This window comes from Staurois parvus, unplaced genomic scaffold (assembly GCF_062004578.1).
Source record: "Staurois parvus isolate SC_StPar_1 unplaced genomic scaffold, SC_StPar_1.0 ptg000543l, whole genome shotgun sequence".
Lineage (NCBI taxonomy): Eukaryota > Metazoa > Chordata > Amphibia > Anura > Ranidae > Staurois > Staurois parvus.
Window position 1 is genome coordinate 1,529,583 of NW_028318339.1, and position 16,203 is coordinate 1,545,785.

General features: G+C 44.2%; 1 protein-coding gene and 4 non-coding genes across 6 annotated transcripts in view; 1 reads left to right on the top strand and 4 right to left on the bottom strand.

Moving 5' to 3' along the window:
- TASP1 (taspase 1) overlaps window positions 1-16,203 on the top strand; it is a 663,695-nt gene that overhangs the window by 200,471 nt on the left and 447,021 nt on the right. The gene's annotated exons all lie outside the window — the stretch shown is intronic.
- LOC149451321 (U6 spliceosomal RNA) lies at window positions 764-870 on the bottom strand. Its single transcript, XR_016315046.1, has one exon. It is a non-coding gene; the product is annotated as a U6 spliceosomal RNA (small nuclear RNA).
- On the bottom strand, window positions 3,892-4,003 carry LOC149451322 (U6 spliceosomal RNA). Its single transcript, XR_016315087.1, has one exon. It is a non-coding gene; the product is annotated as a U6 spliceosomal RNA (small nuclear RNA).
- Window positions 7,017-7,128, bottom strand: LOC149451323 (U6 spliceosomal RNA). Its single transcript, XR_016315088.1, has one exon. It is a non-coding gene; the product is annotated as a U6 spliceosomal RNA (small nuclear RNA).
- Window positions 13,727-13,833, bottom strand: LOC149451324 (U6 spliceosomal RNA). The gene has a single exon (XR_016315047.1). It is a non-coding gene; the product is annotated as a U6 spliceosomal RNA (small nuclear RNA).

Sequence of the window (16,203 nt, forward strand, 5' to 3'; positions counted from 1 at the left end):
GATTTATGTATCTCTGTGGTTTTAAAATCGATCTATTCACCTAGGGAAGCCTATTGAAACGAGTGGTCTGTCCTAGACGTGCGCTATGAGAACGCACACGCTGGCATGCCCCTTACACCCCGGTCACGTCAGGTGCAACTTGGCCTGCGACTTGTAAAACTGTAGGCCAAGTCGCACCCTATTGTCCGCTATTAGAGCGGTCGTACGGGTGCGGTTCCGGCTTTGTCGGAGCCGCGCCGACTTCTAAAGTAGTGCACGCAGCAGAGCTTTTGGTGCGATTTGCATAGGCATTGGTGTCAGCAGGTCACCCAATTTTGAAATTGGTTTTGATGTGAGCGGGGGCTCAGGGTGTAAGAGAGCGCTTATGGCATTTGCTGCCTTTTTGTTTTCCCGAATGAAGGGGCTCGGGGGAGGGGCGCACTTTGGCATCCTCACCTTGAGTGCCGGGGGAGCTTTCCCAGAGCTGGCCGTATAGAAAGGCATTGGGAAAGAAAGGGGAGCCAAGAGAAGGAGTGAGAGAATGGAGCGCCCCCATAGACTAACGGGGCAGTGGGATGCCCATAGGCGTGCTGCTCTTCTTCAGAGAAGGTTGGTGGGAGAAGCCGCTAGGGCACGTGCAGCTTTCAGTTGCGCTCTAACCGTAAGCCGCAGCTTGTAATTTTTATTTTTTAAAATAGTTGATGCTAAGAGTAAAAAAAAAAAAAAAGAAAGAAAGAAAGCAAGAAATCCAAAGCATTGAATTGAAGGAAGGCTGTTTGAGGAAAAAATTTGGGACCGCTTCATGGGTTAGCATGTCAACCTTACGCAGGGGCTTGCTAATTTTCTCTGTATCGTTCCACGATTGTAATCCTGCCCACCCGCCGATGCGGGGGGGCAAAGCAATGGGAGAGCCCGAGGGGTATATAAGCCGTCAAAGAGGTCAGAAGATCAGCTTATGGAGAGCGTTGAATGTCGGTGTTCTGCGCTATTTCTGCCAAACTATGTTTATGAATTCTAAGAATGCTTTTTGTATAATCATAATCAATGTGATCAATAATGTCTGTCAGTTGAAAAGTTGATTTTACTGAAGAAAATGAGGAGCACACAGGCTATTGTTAAGCAGGACACCGCATGCAAGTGAGCAGCTCTGCCAGGAGGCATTGTGGGAAGGCAGGCAGGCCACGCCCACCATGCCTTGCTGGGCCCATAAAGCAGAGGTGGTTGGATCCAAACCATCCTCTGCTAGGCGGCTATTTTGGATTTGGATTTCCTGGTAATTATTAAAGAGCCATTTTAGTCCATTGGTTTTGTTTTTTTGCTATATTATTTTCAACTCACTTTGATTGATTGATGTATCTCTGTGGTTTTAAAAATGGTGCCTGCGCCATCTATCCACCTAGGGAAGCCTATTGAAACGAGTGGTCTGTCCTAGAGGTGCGCTACGAGAACGCACACGCTGGCATGCCCCTTACACCCCGGTCACGTCAGGTGCAACTTGGCCTGCGACTTGTAAAACTGTAGGCCAAGTCGCACCCTATTGTCCGCTATTACAGCGGTCCTATGGGTGCGGTTCCGGCTTTGTCGGAGCCGCGCCGACCTCTAAAGTAGTGCACGCAGCAGAGCTTTTGGTGCGGTTTGCATAGGCATTGGTGTCAGCAGGTCGCCCGATTTTGAAATGGTTTTGGGTGTGAGCGGGGGCTCAGGGTGTAAGCGAGCGCTTATGGCATTTGTTCCCTGGTTCCCTTTTTGTTTTCCCGAATGAAGGAGCTCGGGGGAGGGGCGCACTTTTGGCATCCTCACCTTGAGTGCCAGGGGACCTTTCCCAGAGCTGGCCCAGAGGTCGTTGGATGGAAACCATCCTCCGCTAGGCGGCTCTTTTTGATTTTCTCGTATCGATGAACCATTTCCATGCCGGGCACTTTTACCCCCTTCCTGCCCAGGCCATTTTTCAGGTTTCAGCGCTCTCACAATTTCAATGACAATTCGCTCGGTCATACAACATTGTACCCAAACAAACATTTCATCGTTTTCTTCACACAACTAGAGCTTTCTTTTGGTGGTATTTAATCACCGCTGGGGTTTTTATTTTTGGCTAAATTAACCAAAAAAGACCGAAAATTTAAAAACAAAACACGGTTTTCTTTGTTTCTGTTATAAAAGTTCGCAAATCCGTAATGGTTCTTCATAAATTTAGGCCGAGATGTATTCTGCTACATGTCTTTGGTGAAAATAACCCAAATTAGGATGTATTTTTTAGTTTGTAGGAAAGTGATAGAGTTCACAAACTCTGGTATAGGTCTGAATATTGATCAATCCTGAAGTAGTGACAGCCAATCTAATTTCTTGAGGCCCAAGAATGTCAGAACAGTACAGATATTCCCCAAATGACCCCTTTTTGTAAAGTAGACAGTACGACGGATTTCATAAGAGGCATGGCGAGTTTTTTGAAGTTGTATTTTTTTTGTCCGAATTTTTCAGAAAATGAAAAAAATGATTGTCACAATTATTTTTTTTTACATACTGTCACCAGTGCAGTACAGCGTCATCCTATCACTGGCATAGCGGTGATCAGGGACACTGACTGGTGACAGTATGGGGGAAAAAAAAAAAAAAAAAAAAATCATTTTTTTTACTTTTTTTTTTATTATTGTTCATTTTTTATTACATTTTTTTTCTTTTTCTTCAAGATTTTCTTTTCATATTTCCCTATGACCAAAGTAGTACAATGTTACCACAGTAACATTGTACTACTTTGGGGAAGTGATCAGTTTTTTTTTTTTCTTTTCTTACACAATTTGCTTATAGCAAAGACTTCCTTTGCTATAAGCAAGCATTTACCTGAATGACATCGATTCATTCAGGGGTTTGTTTTTTTTTTTTTTTTTTTGTGCTCAGCTGTGATCTGGCCACGGCTCATCACATGACATGTGCATGTGATCGCTGTGACGATTCACAGCTAGACACTAGTAGACAATGGATGGCATGCATGAAGCCATCCATGGTGTACAACTGTCATGTGACCTGCTGTGATTGGTCACAGCAGGTCACATGGTACCAGCAACGGGGCCGGTACTCAGATCTGTCATCGGCCGTGTCCGAGGTACATTGGTTTTGTTTTTTTGCTATATTATTTTCAACTCACTTTGATTGATTTATGTATCTCTGTGGTTTTAAAATCGATCTATTCACCTAGGGAAGCCTATTGAAACGAGTGGTCTGTCCTAGACGTGCGCTATGAGAACGCACACGCTGGCATGCCCCTTACACCCCGGTCACGTCAGGTGCAACTTGGCCTGCGACTTGTAAAACTGTAGGCCAAGTCGCACCCTATTGTCCGCTATTAGAGCGGTCGTACGGGTGCGGTTCCGGCTTTGTCGGAGCCGCGCCGACTTCTAAAGTAGTGCACGCAGCAGAGCTTTTGGTGCGATTTGCATAGGCATTGGTGTCAGCAGGTCACCCAATTTTGAAATTGGTTTTGATGTGAGCGGGGGCTCAGGGTGTAAGAGAGCGCTTATGGCATTTGCTGCCTTTTTGTTTTCCCGAATGAAGGGGCTCGGGGGAGGGGCGCACTTTGGCATCCTCACCTTGAGTGCCGGGGGAGCTTTCCCAGAGCTGGCCGTATAGAAAGGCATTGGGAAAGAAAGGGGAGCCAAGAGAAGGAGTGAGAGAATGGAGCGCCCCCATAGACTAACGGGGCAGTGGGATGCCCATAGGCGTGCTGCTCTTCTTCAGAGAAGGTTGGTGGGAGAAGCCGCTAGGGCACGTGCAGCTTTCAGTTGCGCTCTAACCGTAAGCCGCAGCTTGTAATTTTTATTTTTTAAAATAGTTGATGCTAAGAGTAAAAAAAAAAAAAAAGAAAGAAAGAAAGCAAGAAATCCAAAGCATTGAATTGAAGGAAGGCTGTTTGAGGAAAAAATTTGGGACCGCTTCATGGGTTAGCATGTCAACCTTACGCAGGGGCTTGCTAATTTTCTCTGTATCGTTCCACGATTGTAATCCTGCCCACCCGCCGATGCGGGGGGCAAAGCAATGGGAGAGCCCGAGGGGTATATAAGCCGTCAAAGAGGTCAGAAGATCAGCTTATGGAGAGCGTTGAATGTCAGTGTTCTGCGCTATTTCTGCCAAACTATGTTTATGAATTCTAAGAATGCTTTTTGTATAATCATAATCAATGTGATCAATAATGTCTGTCAGTTGAAAAGTTGATTTTACTGAAGAAAATGAGGAGCACACAGGCTATTGTTAAGCAGGACACCGCATGCAAGTGAGCAGCTCTGCCAGGAGGCATTGTGGGAAGGCAGGCAGGCCACGCCCACCATGCCTTGCTGGGCCCATAAAGCAGAGGTGGTTGGATCCAAACCATCCTCTGCTAGGCGGCTATTTTGGATTTGGATTTCCTGGTAATTATTAAAGAGCCATTTTAGTCCATTGGTTTTGTTTTTTTGCTATATTATTTTCAACTCACTTTGATTGATTGATGTATCTCTGTGGTTTTAAAAATGGTGCCTGCGCCATCTATCCACCTAGGGAAGCCTATTGAAACGTGTGGTCTGTCCTAGAGGTGCGCTACGAGAACGCACACGCTGGCATGCCCCTTACACCCCGGTCATGTCAGGTGCAACTTGGCCTGCGACTTGTAAAACTGTAGGCCAAGTCGCACCCTATTGTCCGCTATTACAGCGGTCCTATGGGTGCGGTTCCGGCTTTGTCGGAGCCGCGCCGACCTCTAAAGTAGTGCACGCAGCAGAGCTTTTGGTGCGGTTTGCATAGGCATTGGTGTCAGCAGGTCGCCCGATTTTGAAATGGTTTTGGGTGTGAGCGGGGGCTCAGGGTGTAAGCGAGCGCTTATGGCATTTGTTCCCTGGTTCCCTTTTTGTTTTCCCGAATGAAGGAGCTCGGGGGAGGGGCGCACTTTTGGCATCCTCACCTTGAGTGCCAGGGGACCTTTCCCAGAGCTGGCCCAGAGGTCGTTGGATGGAAACCATCCTCCGCTAGGCGGCTCTTTTTGATTTTCTCGTATCGATGAACCATTTCCATGCCGGGCACTTTTACCCCCTTCCTGCCCAGGCCATTTTTCAGGTTTCAGCGCTCTCACAATTTCAATGACAATTCGCTCGGTCATACAACATTGTACCCAAACAAACATTTCATCGTTTTCTTCACACAACTAGAGCTTTCTTTTGGTGGTATTTAATCACCGCTGGGGTTTTTATTTTTGGCTAAATTAACCAAAAAAGACCGAAAATTTAAAAACAAAACACGGTTTTCTTTGTTTCTGTTATAAAAGTTCGCAAATCCGTAATGGTTCTTCATAAATTTAGGCCGAGATGTATTCTGCTACATGTCTTTGGTGAAAATAACCCAAATTAGGATGTATTTTTTAGTTTGTAGGAAAGTGATAGAGTTCACAAACTCTGGTATAGGTCTGAATATTGATCAATCCTGAAGTAGTGACAGCCAATCTAATTTCTTGAGGCCCAAGAATGTCAGAACAGTACAGATATTCCCCAAATGACCCCTTTTTGTAAAGTAGACAGTACGACGGATTTCATAAGAGGCATGGCGAGTTTTTTGAAGTTGTATTTTTTTTGTCCGAATTTTTCAGAAAATGAAAAAAATGATTGTCACAATTATTTTTTTTTACATACTGTCACCAGTGCAGTACAGCGTCATCCTATCACTGGCATAGCGGTGATCAGGGACACTGACTGGTGACAGTATGGAAGAAAAAAAAAAAAAAAAAAAATCATTTTTTTTACTTTTTTTTTATTATTATTCATTTTTTATTACATTTTTTTTCTTTTTCTTCAAGATTTTCTTTTCATATTTCCCTATGACCAAAGTAGTACAATGTTACCACAGTAACATTGTACTACTTTGGGGAAGTGATCAGTTTTTTTTTTTTCTTTTCTTACACAATTTGCTTATAGCAAAGACTTCCTTTGCTATAAGCAAGCATTTACCTGAATGACATCGATTCATTCAGGGGTTTTTTTTTTTTTTTTTTTTTTTGTGCTCAGCTGTGATCTGGCCACGGCTCATCACATGACATGTGCATGTGATCGCTGTGACGATTCACAGCTAGACACTAGTAGACAATGGATGGCATGCATGAAGCCATCCATGGTGTACAACTGTCATGTGACCTGCTGTGATTGGTCACAGCAGGTCACATGGTACCAGCAACGGGGCCGGTACTCAGATCTGTCATCGGCCGTGTCCGAGGTACATTGGTTTTGTTTTTTTGCTATATTATTTTCAACTCACTTTGATTGATTTATGTATCTCTGTGGTTTTAAAATCGATCTATTCACCTAGGGAAGCCTATTGAAACGAGTGGTCTGTCCTAGACGTGCGCTATGAGAACGCACACGCTGGCATGCCCCTTACACCCCGGTCACGTCAGGTGCAACTTGGCCTGCGACTTGTAAAACTGTAGGCCAAGTCGCACCCTATTGTCCGCTATTAGAGCGGTCGTACGGGTGCGGTTCCGGCTTTGTCGGAGCCGCGCCGACTTCTAAAGTAGTGCACGCAGCAGAGCTTTTGGTGCGATTTGCATAGGCATTGGTGTCAGCAGGTCACCCAATTTTGAAATTGGTTTTGATGTGAGCGGGGGCTCAGGGTGTAAGAGAGCGCTTATGGCATTTGCTGCCTTTTTGTTTTCCCGAATGAAGGGGCTCGGGGGAGGGGCGCACTTTGGCATCCTCACCTTGAGTGCCGGGGGAGCTTTCCCAGAGCTGGCCGTATAGAAAGGCATTGGGAAAGAAAGGGGAGCCAAGAGAAGGAGTGAGAGAATGGAGCGCCCCCATAGACTAACGGGGCAGTGGGATGCCCATAGGCGTGCTGCTCTTCTTCAGAGAAGGTTGGTGGGAGAAGCCGCTAGGGCACGTGCAGCTTTCAGTTGCGCTCTAACCGTAAGCCGCAGCTTGTAATTTTTATTTTTTAAAATAGTTGATGCTAAGAGTAAAAAAAAAAAAAAAGAAAGAAAGAAAGCAAGAAATCCAAAGCATTGAATTGAAGGAAGGCTGTTTGAGGAAAAAATTTGGGACCGCTTCATGGGTTAGCATGTCAACCTTACGCAGGGGCTTGCTAATTTTCTCTGTATCGTTCCACGATTGTAATCCTGCCCACCCGCCGATGCGGGGGGCAAAGCAATGGGAGAGCCCGAGGGGTATATAAGCCGTCAAAGAGGTCAGAAGATCAGCTTATGGAGAGCGTTGAATGTCAGTGTTCTGCGCTATTTCTGCCAAACTATGTTTATGAATTCTAAGAATGCTTTTTGTATAATCATAATCAATGTGATCAATAATGTCTGTCAGTTGAAAAGTTGATTTTACTGAAGAAAATGAGGAGCACACAGGCTATTGTTAAGCAGGACACCGCATGCAAGTGAGCAGCTCTGCCAGGAGGCATTGTGGGAAGGCAGGCAGGCCACGCCCACCATGCCTTGCTGGGCCCATAAAGCAGAGGTGGTTGGATCCAAACCATCCTCTGCTAGGCGGCTATTTTGGATTTGGATTTCCTGGTAATTATTAAAGAGCCATTTTAGTCCATTGGTTTTGTTTTTTTGCTATATTATTTTCAACTCACTTTGATTGATTGATGTATCTCTGTGGTTTTAAAAATGGTGCCTGCGCCATCTATCCACCTAGGGAAGCCTATTGAAACGTGTGGTCTGTCCTAGAGGTGCGCTACGAGAACGCACACGCTGGCATGCCCCTTACACCCCGGTCACGTCAGGTGCAACTTGGCCTGCGACTTGTAAAACTGTAGGCCAAGTCGCACCCTATTGTCCGCTATTACAGCGGTCCTATGGGTGCGGTTCCGGCTTTGTCGGAGCCGCGCCGACCTCTAAAGTAGTGCACGCAGCAGAGCTTTTGGTGCGGTTTGCATAGGCATTGGTGTCAGCAGGTCGCCCGATTTTGAAATGGTTTTGGGTGTGAGCGGGGGCTCAGGGTGTAAGCGAGCGCTTATGGCATTTGTTCCCTGGTTCCCTTTTTGTTTTCCCGAATGAAGGAGCTCGGGGGAGGGGCGCACTTTTGGCATCCTCACCTTGAGTGCCAGGGGACCTTTCCCAGAGCTGGCCCAGAGGTCGTTGGATGGAAACCATCCTCCGCTAGGCGGCTCTTTTTGATTTTCTCGTATCGATGAACCATTTCCATGCCGGGCACTTTTACCCCCTTCCTGCCCAGGCCATTTTTCAGGTTTCAGCGCTCTCACAATTTCAATGACAATTCGCTCGGTCATACAACATTGTACCCAAACAAACATTTCATCGTTTTCTTCACACAACTAGAGCTTTCTTTTGGTGGTATTTAATCACCGCTGGGGTTTTTATTTTTGGCTAAATTAACCAAAAAAGACCGAAAATTTAAAAACAAAACACGGTTTTCTTTGTTTCTGTTATAAAAGTTCGCAAATCCGTAATGGTTCTTCATAAATTTAGGCCGAGATGTATTCTGCTACATGTCTTTGGTGAAAATAACCCAAATTAGGATGTATTTTTTAGTTTGTAGGAAAGTGATAGAGTTCACAAACTCTGGTATAGGTCTGAATATTGATCAATCCTGAAGTAGTGACAGCCAATCTAATTTCTTGAGGCCCAAGAATGTCAGAACAGTACAGATATTCCCCAAATGACCCCTTTTTGTAAAGTAGACAGTACGACGGATTTCATAAGAGGCATGGCGAGTTTTTTGAAGTTGTATTTTTTTTGTCCGAATTTTTCAGAAAATGAAAAAAATGATTGTCACAATTATTTTTTTTTACATACTGTCACCAGTGCAGTACAGCGTCATCCTATCACTGGCATAGCGGTGATCAGGGACACTGACTGGTGACAGTATGGAAGAAAAAAAAAAAAAAAAAAAATCATTTTTTTTACTTTTTTTTATTATTATTCATTTTTTATTACATTTTTTTTCTTTTTCTTCAAGATTTTCTTTTCATATTTCCCTATGACCAAAGTAGTACAATGTTACCACAGTAACATTGTACTACTTTGGGGAAGTGATCAGTTTTTTTTTTTTCTTTTCTTACACAATTTGCTTATAGCAAAGACTTCCTTTGCTATAAGCAAGCATTTACCTGAATGACATCGATTCATTCAGGGGTTTGTTTTTTTTTTGTTTTTTTTTTTTTGTGCTCAGCTGTGATCTGGCCACGGCTCATCACATGACATGTGCATGTGATCGCTGTGACGATTCACAGCTAGACACTAGTAGACAATGGATGGCATGCATGAAGCCATCCATGGTGTACAACTGTCATGTGACCTGCTGTGATTGGTCACAGCAGGTCACATGGTACCAGCAACGGGGCCGGTACTCAGATCTGTCATCGGCCGTGTCCGAGGTACATTGGTTTTGTTTTTTTGCTATATTATTTTCAACTCACTTTGATTGATTTATGTATCTCTGTGGTTTTAAAATCGATCTATTCACCTAGGGAAGCCTATTGAAACGAGTGGTCTGTCCTAGAGGTGCGCTACGAGAACGCACACGCTGGCATGCCCCTTACACCCCGGTCACGTCAGGTGCAACTTGGCCTGCGACTTGCAAAACTGTAGGCCAAGTCGCACCCTATTGTCCGCTATTACAGCGGTCCTATGGGTGCGGTTCCGGCTTTGTCGGAGCCGCGCCGACCTCTAAAGTAGTGCACGCAGCAGAGCTTTTGGTGCGGTTTGCATAGGCATTGGTGTCAGCAGGTCGCCCGATTTTGAAATGGTTTTGGGTGTGAGCGGGGGCTCAGGGTGTAAGCGAGCGCTTATGGCATTTGTTCCCTGGTTCCCTTTTTGTTTTCCCGAATGAAGGAGCTCGGGGGAGGGGCGCACTTTTGGCATCCTCACCTTGAGTGCCAGGGGACCTTTCCCAGAGCTGGCCCAGAGGTCGTTGGATGGAAACCATCCTCCGCTAGGCGGCTCTTTTTGATTTTCTCGTATCGATGAACCATTTCCATGCCGGGCACTTTTACCCCCTTCCTGCCCAGGCCATTTTTCAGGTTTCAGCGCTCTCACAATTTCAATGACAATTCGCTCGGTCATACAACATTGTACCCAAACAAACATTTCATCGTTTTCTTCACACAACTAGAGCTTTCTTTTGGTGGTATTTAATCACCGCTGGGGTTTTTATTTTTGGCTAAATTAACCAAAAAAGACCGAAAATTTAAAAACAAAACACGGTTTTCTTTGTTTCTGTTATAAAAGTTCGCAAATCCGTAATGGTTCTTCATAAATTTAGGCCGAGATGTATTCTGCTACATGTCTTTGGTGAAAATAACCCAAATTAGGATGTATTTTTTAGTTTGTAGGAAAGTGATAGAGTTCACAAACTCTGGTATAGGTCTGAATATTGATCAATCCTGAAGTAGTGACAGCCAATCTAATTTCTTGAGGCCCAAGAATGTCAGAACAGTACAGATATTCCCCAAATGACCCCTTTTTGTAAAGTAGACAGTACGACGGATTTCATAAGAGGCATGGCGAGTTTTTTGAAGTTGTATTTTTTTTGTCCGAATTTTTCAGAAAATGAAAAAAATGATTGTCACAATTATTTTTTTTTACATACTGTCACCAGTGCAGTACAGCGTCATCCTATCACTGGCATAGCGGTGATCAGGGACACTGACTGGTGACAGTATGGAAGAAAAAAAAAAAAAAAAAAAATCATTTTTTTTACTTTTTTTTATTATTATTCATTTTTTATTACATTTTTTTTCTTTTTCTTCAAGATTTTCTTTTCATATTTCCCTATGACCAAAGTAGTACAATGTTACCACAGTAACATTGTACTACTTTGGGGAAGTGATCAGTTTTTTTTTTTTCTTTTCTTACACAATTTGCTTATAGCAAAGACTTCCTTTGCTATAAGCAAGCATTTACCTGAATGACATCGATTCATTCAGGGGTTTGTTTTTTTTTTGTTTTTTTTTTTTTGTGCTCAGCTGTGATCTGGCCACGGCTCATCACATGACATGTGCATGTGATCGCTGTGACGATTCACAGCTAGACACTAGTAGACAATGGATGGCATGCATGAAGCCATCCATGGTGTACAACTGTCATGTGACCTGCTGTGATTGGTCACAGCAGGTCACATGGTACCAGCAACGGGGCCGGTACTCAGATCTGTCATCGGCCGTGTCCGAGGTACATTGGTTTTGTTTTTTTGCTATATTATTTTCAACTCACTTTGATTGATTTATGTATCTCTGTGGTTTTAAAATCGATCTATTCACCTAGGGAAGCCTATTGAAACGAGTGGTCTGTCCTAGACGTGCGCTACGAGAACGCACACGCTGGCATGCCCCTTACACCCCGGTCACGTCAGGTGCAACTTGGCCTGCGACTTGCAAAACTGTAGGCCAAGTCGCACCCTATTGTCCGCTATTACAGCGGTCCTATGGGTGCGGTTCCGGCTTTGTCGGAGCCGCGCCGACCTCTAAAGTAGTGCACGCAGCAGAGCTTTTGGTGCGGTTTGCATAGGCATTGGTGTCAGCAGGTCGCCCGATTTTGAAATGGTTTTGGGTGTGAGCGGGGGCTCAGGGTGTAAGCGAGCGCTTATGGCATTTGTTCCCTGGTTCCCTTTTTGTTTTCCCGAATGAAGGAGCTCGGGGGAGGGGCGCACTTTTGGCATCCTCACCTTGAGTGCCAGGGGACCTTTCCCAGAGCTGGCCCAGAGGTCGTTGGATGGAAACCATCCTCCGCTAGGCGGCTCTTTTTGATTTTCTCGTATCGATGAACCATTTCCATGCCGGGCACTTTTACCCCCTTCCTGCCCAGGCCATTTTTCAGGTTTCAGCGCTCTCACAATTTCAATGACAATTCGCTCGGTCATACAACATTGTACCCAAACAAACATTTCATCGTTTTCTTCACACAACTAGAGCTTTCTTTTGGTGGTATTTAATCACCGCTGGGGTTTTTATTTTTGGCTAAATTAACCAAAAAAGACCGAAAATTTAAAAACAAAACACGGTTTTCTTTGTTTCTGTTATAAAAGTTCGCAAATCCGTAATGGTTCTTCATAAATTTAGGCCGAGATGTATTCTGCTACATGTCTTTGGTGAAAATAACCCAAATTAGGATGTATTTTTTAGTTTGTAGGAAAGTGATAGAGTTCACAAACTCTGGTATAGGTCTGAATATTGATCAATCCTGAAGTAGTGACAGCCAATCTAATTTCTTGAGGCCCAAGAATGTCAGAACAGTACAGATATTCCCCAAATGACCCCTTTTTGTAAAGTAGACAGTACGACGGATTTCATAAGAGGCATGGCGAGTTTTTTGAAGTTGTATTTTTTTTGTCCGAATTTTTCAGAAAATGAAAAAAATGATTGTCACAATTATTTTTTTTTACATACTGTCACCAGTGCAGTACAGCGTCATCCTATCACTGGCATAGCGGTGATCAGGGACACTGACTGGTGACAGTATGGGGGAAAAAAAAAAAAAAAAAAAAATCATTTTTTTTACTTTTTTTTTTATTATTGTTCATTTTTTATTACATTTTTTTTCTTTTTCTTCAAGATTTTCTTTTCATATTTCCCTATGACCAAAGTAGTACAATGTTACCACAGTAACATTGTACTACTTTGGGGAAGTGATCAGTTTTTTTTTTTTCTTTTCTTACACAATTTGCTTATAGCAAAGACTTCCTTTGCTATAAGCAAGCATTTACCTGAATGACATCGATTCATTCAGGGGTTTGTTTTTTTTTTTTGTGCTCAGCTGTGATCTGGCCACGGCTCATCACATGACATGTGCATGTGATCGCTGTGACGATTCACAGCTAGACACTAGTAGACAATGGATGGCATGCATGAAGCCATCCATGGTGTACAACTGTCATGTGACCTGCTGTGATTGGTCACAGCAGGTCACATGGTACCAGCAACGGGGCCGGTACTCAGATCTGTCATCGGCCGTGTCCGAGGTACATTGGTTTTGTTTTTTTGCTATATTATTTTCAACTCACTTTGATTGATTTATGTATCTCTGTGGTTTTAAAATCGATCTATTCACCTAGGGAAGCCTATTGAAACGAGTGGTCTGTCCTAGACGTGCGCTATGAGAACGCACACGCTGGCATGCCCCTTACACCCCGGTCACGTCAGGTGCAACTTGGCCTGCGACTTGTAAAACTGTAGGCCAAGTCGCACCCTATTGTCCGCTATTAGAGCGGTCGTACGGGTGCGGTTCCGGCTTTGTCGGAGCCGCGCCGACTTCTAAAGTAGTGCACGCAGCAGAGCTTTTGGTGCGATTTGCATAGGCATTGGTGTCAGCAGGTCACCCAATTTTGAAATTGGTTTTGATGTGAGCGGGGGCTCAGGGTGTAAGAGAGCGCTTATGGCATTTGCTGCCTTTTTGTTTTCCCGAATGAAGGGGCTCGGGGGAGGGGCGCACTTTGGCATCCTCACCTTGAGTGCCGGGGGAGCTTTCCCAGAGCTGGCCGTATAGAAAGGCATTGGGAAAGAAAGGGGAGCCAAGAGAAGGAGTGAGAGAATGGAGCGCCCCCATAGACTAACGGGGCAGTGGGATGCCCATAGGCGTGCTGCTCTTCTTCAGAGAAGGTTGGTGGGAGAAGCCGCTAGGGCACGTGCAGCTTTCAGTTGCGCTCTAACCGTAAGCCGCAGCTTGTAATTTTTATTTTTTAAAATAGTTGATGCTAAGAGTAAAAAAAAAAAAAAAGAAAGAAAGAAAGCAAGAAATCCAAAGCATTGAATTGAAGGAAGGCTGTTTGAGGAAAAAATTTGGGACCGCTTCATGGGTTAGCATGTCAACCTTACGCAGGGGCTTGCTAATTTTCTCTGTATCGTTCCACGATTGTAATCCTGCCCACCCGCCGATGCGGGGGGGCAAAGCAATGGGAGAGCCCGAGGGGTATATAAGCCGTCAAAGAGGTCAGAAGATCAGCTTATGGAGAGCGTTGAATGTCGGTGTTCTGCGCTATTTCTGCCAAACTATGTTTATGAATTCTAAGAATGCTTTTTGTATAATCATAATCAATGTGATCAATAATGTCTGTCAGTTGAAAAGTTGATTTTACTGAAGAAAATGAGGAGCACACAGGCTATTGTTAAGCAGGACACCGCATGCAAGTGAGCAGCTCTGCCAGGAGGCATTGTGGGAAGGCAGGCAGGCCACGCCCACCATGCCTTGCTGGGCCCATAAAGCAGAGGTGGTTGGATCCAAACCATCCTCTGCTAGGCGGCTATTTTGGATTTGGATTTCCTGGTAATTATTAAAGAGCCATTTTAGTCCATTGGTTTTGTTTTTTTGCTATATTATTTTCAACTCACTTTGATTGATTGATGTATCTCTGTGGTTTTAAAAATGGTGCCTGCGCCATCTATCCACCTAGGGAAGCCTATTGAAACGAGTGGTCTGTCCTAGAGGTGCGCTACGAGAACGCACACGCTGGCATGCCCCTTACACCCCGGTCACGTCAGGTGCAACTTGGCCTGCGACTTGTAAAACTGTAGGCCAAGTCGCACCCTATTGTCCGCTATTACAGCGGTCCTATGGGTGCGGTTCCGGCTTTGTCGGAGCCGCGCCGACCTCTAAAGTAGTGCACGCAGCAGAGCTTTTGGTGCGGTTTGCATAGGCATTGGTGTCAGCAGGTCGCCCGATTTTGAAATGGTTTTGGGTGTGAGCGGGGGCTCAGGGTGTAAGCGAGCGCTTATGGCATTTGTTCCCTGGTTCCCTTTTTGTTTTCCCGAATGAAGGAGCTCGGGGGAGGGGCGCACTTTTGGCATCCTCACCTTGAGTGCCAGGGGACCTTTCCCAGAGCTGGCCCAGAGGTCGTTGGATGGAAACCATCCTCCGCTAGGCGGCTCTTTTTGATTTTCTCGTATCGATGAACCATTTCCATGCCGGGCACTTTTACCCCCTTCCTGCCCAGGCCATTTTTCAGGTTTCAGCGCTCTCACAATTTCAATGACAATTCGCTCGGTCATACAACATTGTACCCAAACAAACATTTCATCGTTTTCTTCACACAACTAGAGCTTTCTTTTGGTGGTATTTAATCACCGCTGGGGTTTTTATTTTTGGCTAAATTAACCAAAAAAGACCGAAAATTTAAAAACAAAACACGGTTTTCTTTGTTTCTGTTATAAAAGTTCGCAAATCCGTAATGGTTCTTCATAAATTTAGGCCGAGATGTATTCTGCTACATGTCTTTGGTGAAAATAACCCAAATTAGGATGTATTTTTTAGTTTGTAGGAAAGTGATAGAGTTCACAAACTCTGGTATAGGTCTGAATATTGATCAATCCTGAAGTAGTGACAGCCAATCTAATTTCTTGAGGCCCAAGAATGTCAGAACAGTACAGATATTCCCCAAATGACCCCTTTTTGTAAAGTAGACAGTACGACGGATTTCATAAGAGGCATGGCGAGTTTTTTGAAGTTGTATTTTTTTTGTCCGAATTTTTCAGAAAATGAAAAAAATGATTGTCACAATTATTTTTTTTTACATACTGTCACCAGTGCAGTACAGCGTCATCCTATCACTGGCATAGCGGTGATCAGGGACACTGACTGGTGACAGTATGGGGGAAAAAAAAAAAAAAAAAAAAATCATTTTTTTTACTTTTTTTTTTATTATTGTTCATTTTTTATTACATTTTTTTTCTTTTTCTTCAAGATTTTCTTTTCATATTTCCCTATGACCAAAGTAGTACAATGTTACCACAGTAACATTGTACTACTTTGGGGAAGTGATCAGTTTTTTTTTTTTCTTTTCTTACACAATTTGCTTATAGCAAAGACTTCCTTTGCTATAAGCAAGCATTTACCTGAATGACATCGATTCATTCAGGGGTTTGTTTTTTTTTTTTTTTTTTTGTGCTCAGCTGTGATCTGGCCACGGCTCATCACATGACATGTGCATGTGATCGCTGTGACGATTCACAGCTAGACACTAGTAGACAATGGATGGCATGCATGAAGCCATCCATGGTGTACAACTGTCATGTGACCTGCTGTGATTGGTCACAGCAGGTCACATGGTACCAGCAACGGGGCCGGTACTCAGATCTGTCATCGGCCGTGTCCGAGGTACATTGGTTTTGTTTTTTTGCTATATTATTTTCAACTCACTTTGATTGATTTATGTATCTCTGTGGTTTTAAAATCGATCTATTCACCTAGGGAAGCCTATTGAAACGAGTGGTCTGTCCTAGACGTGCGCTATGAGAACGCACACGCTGGCATGCCCC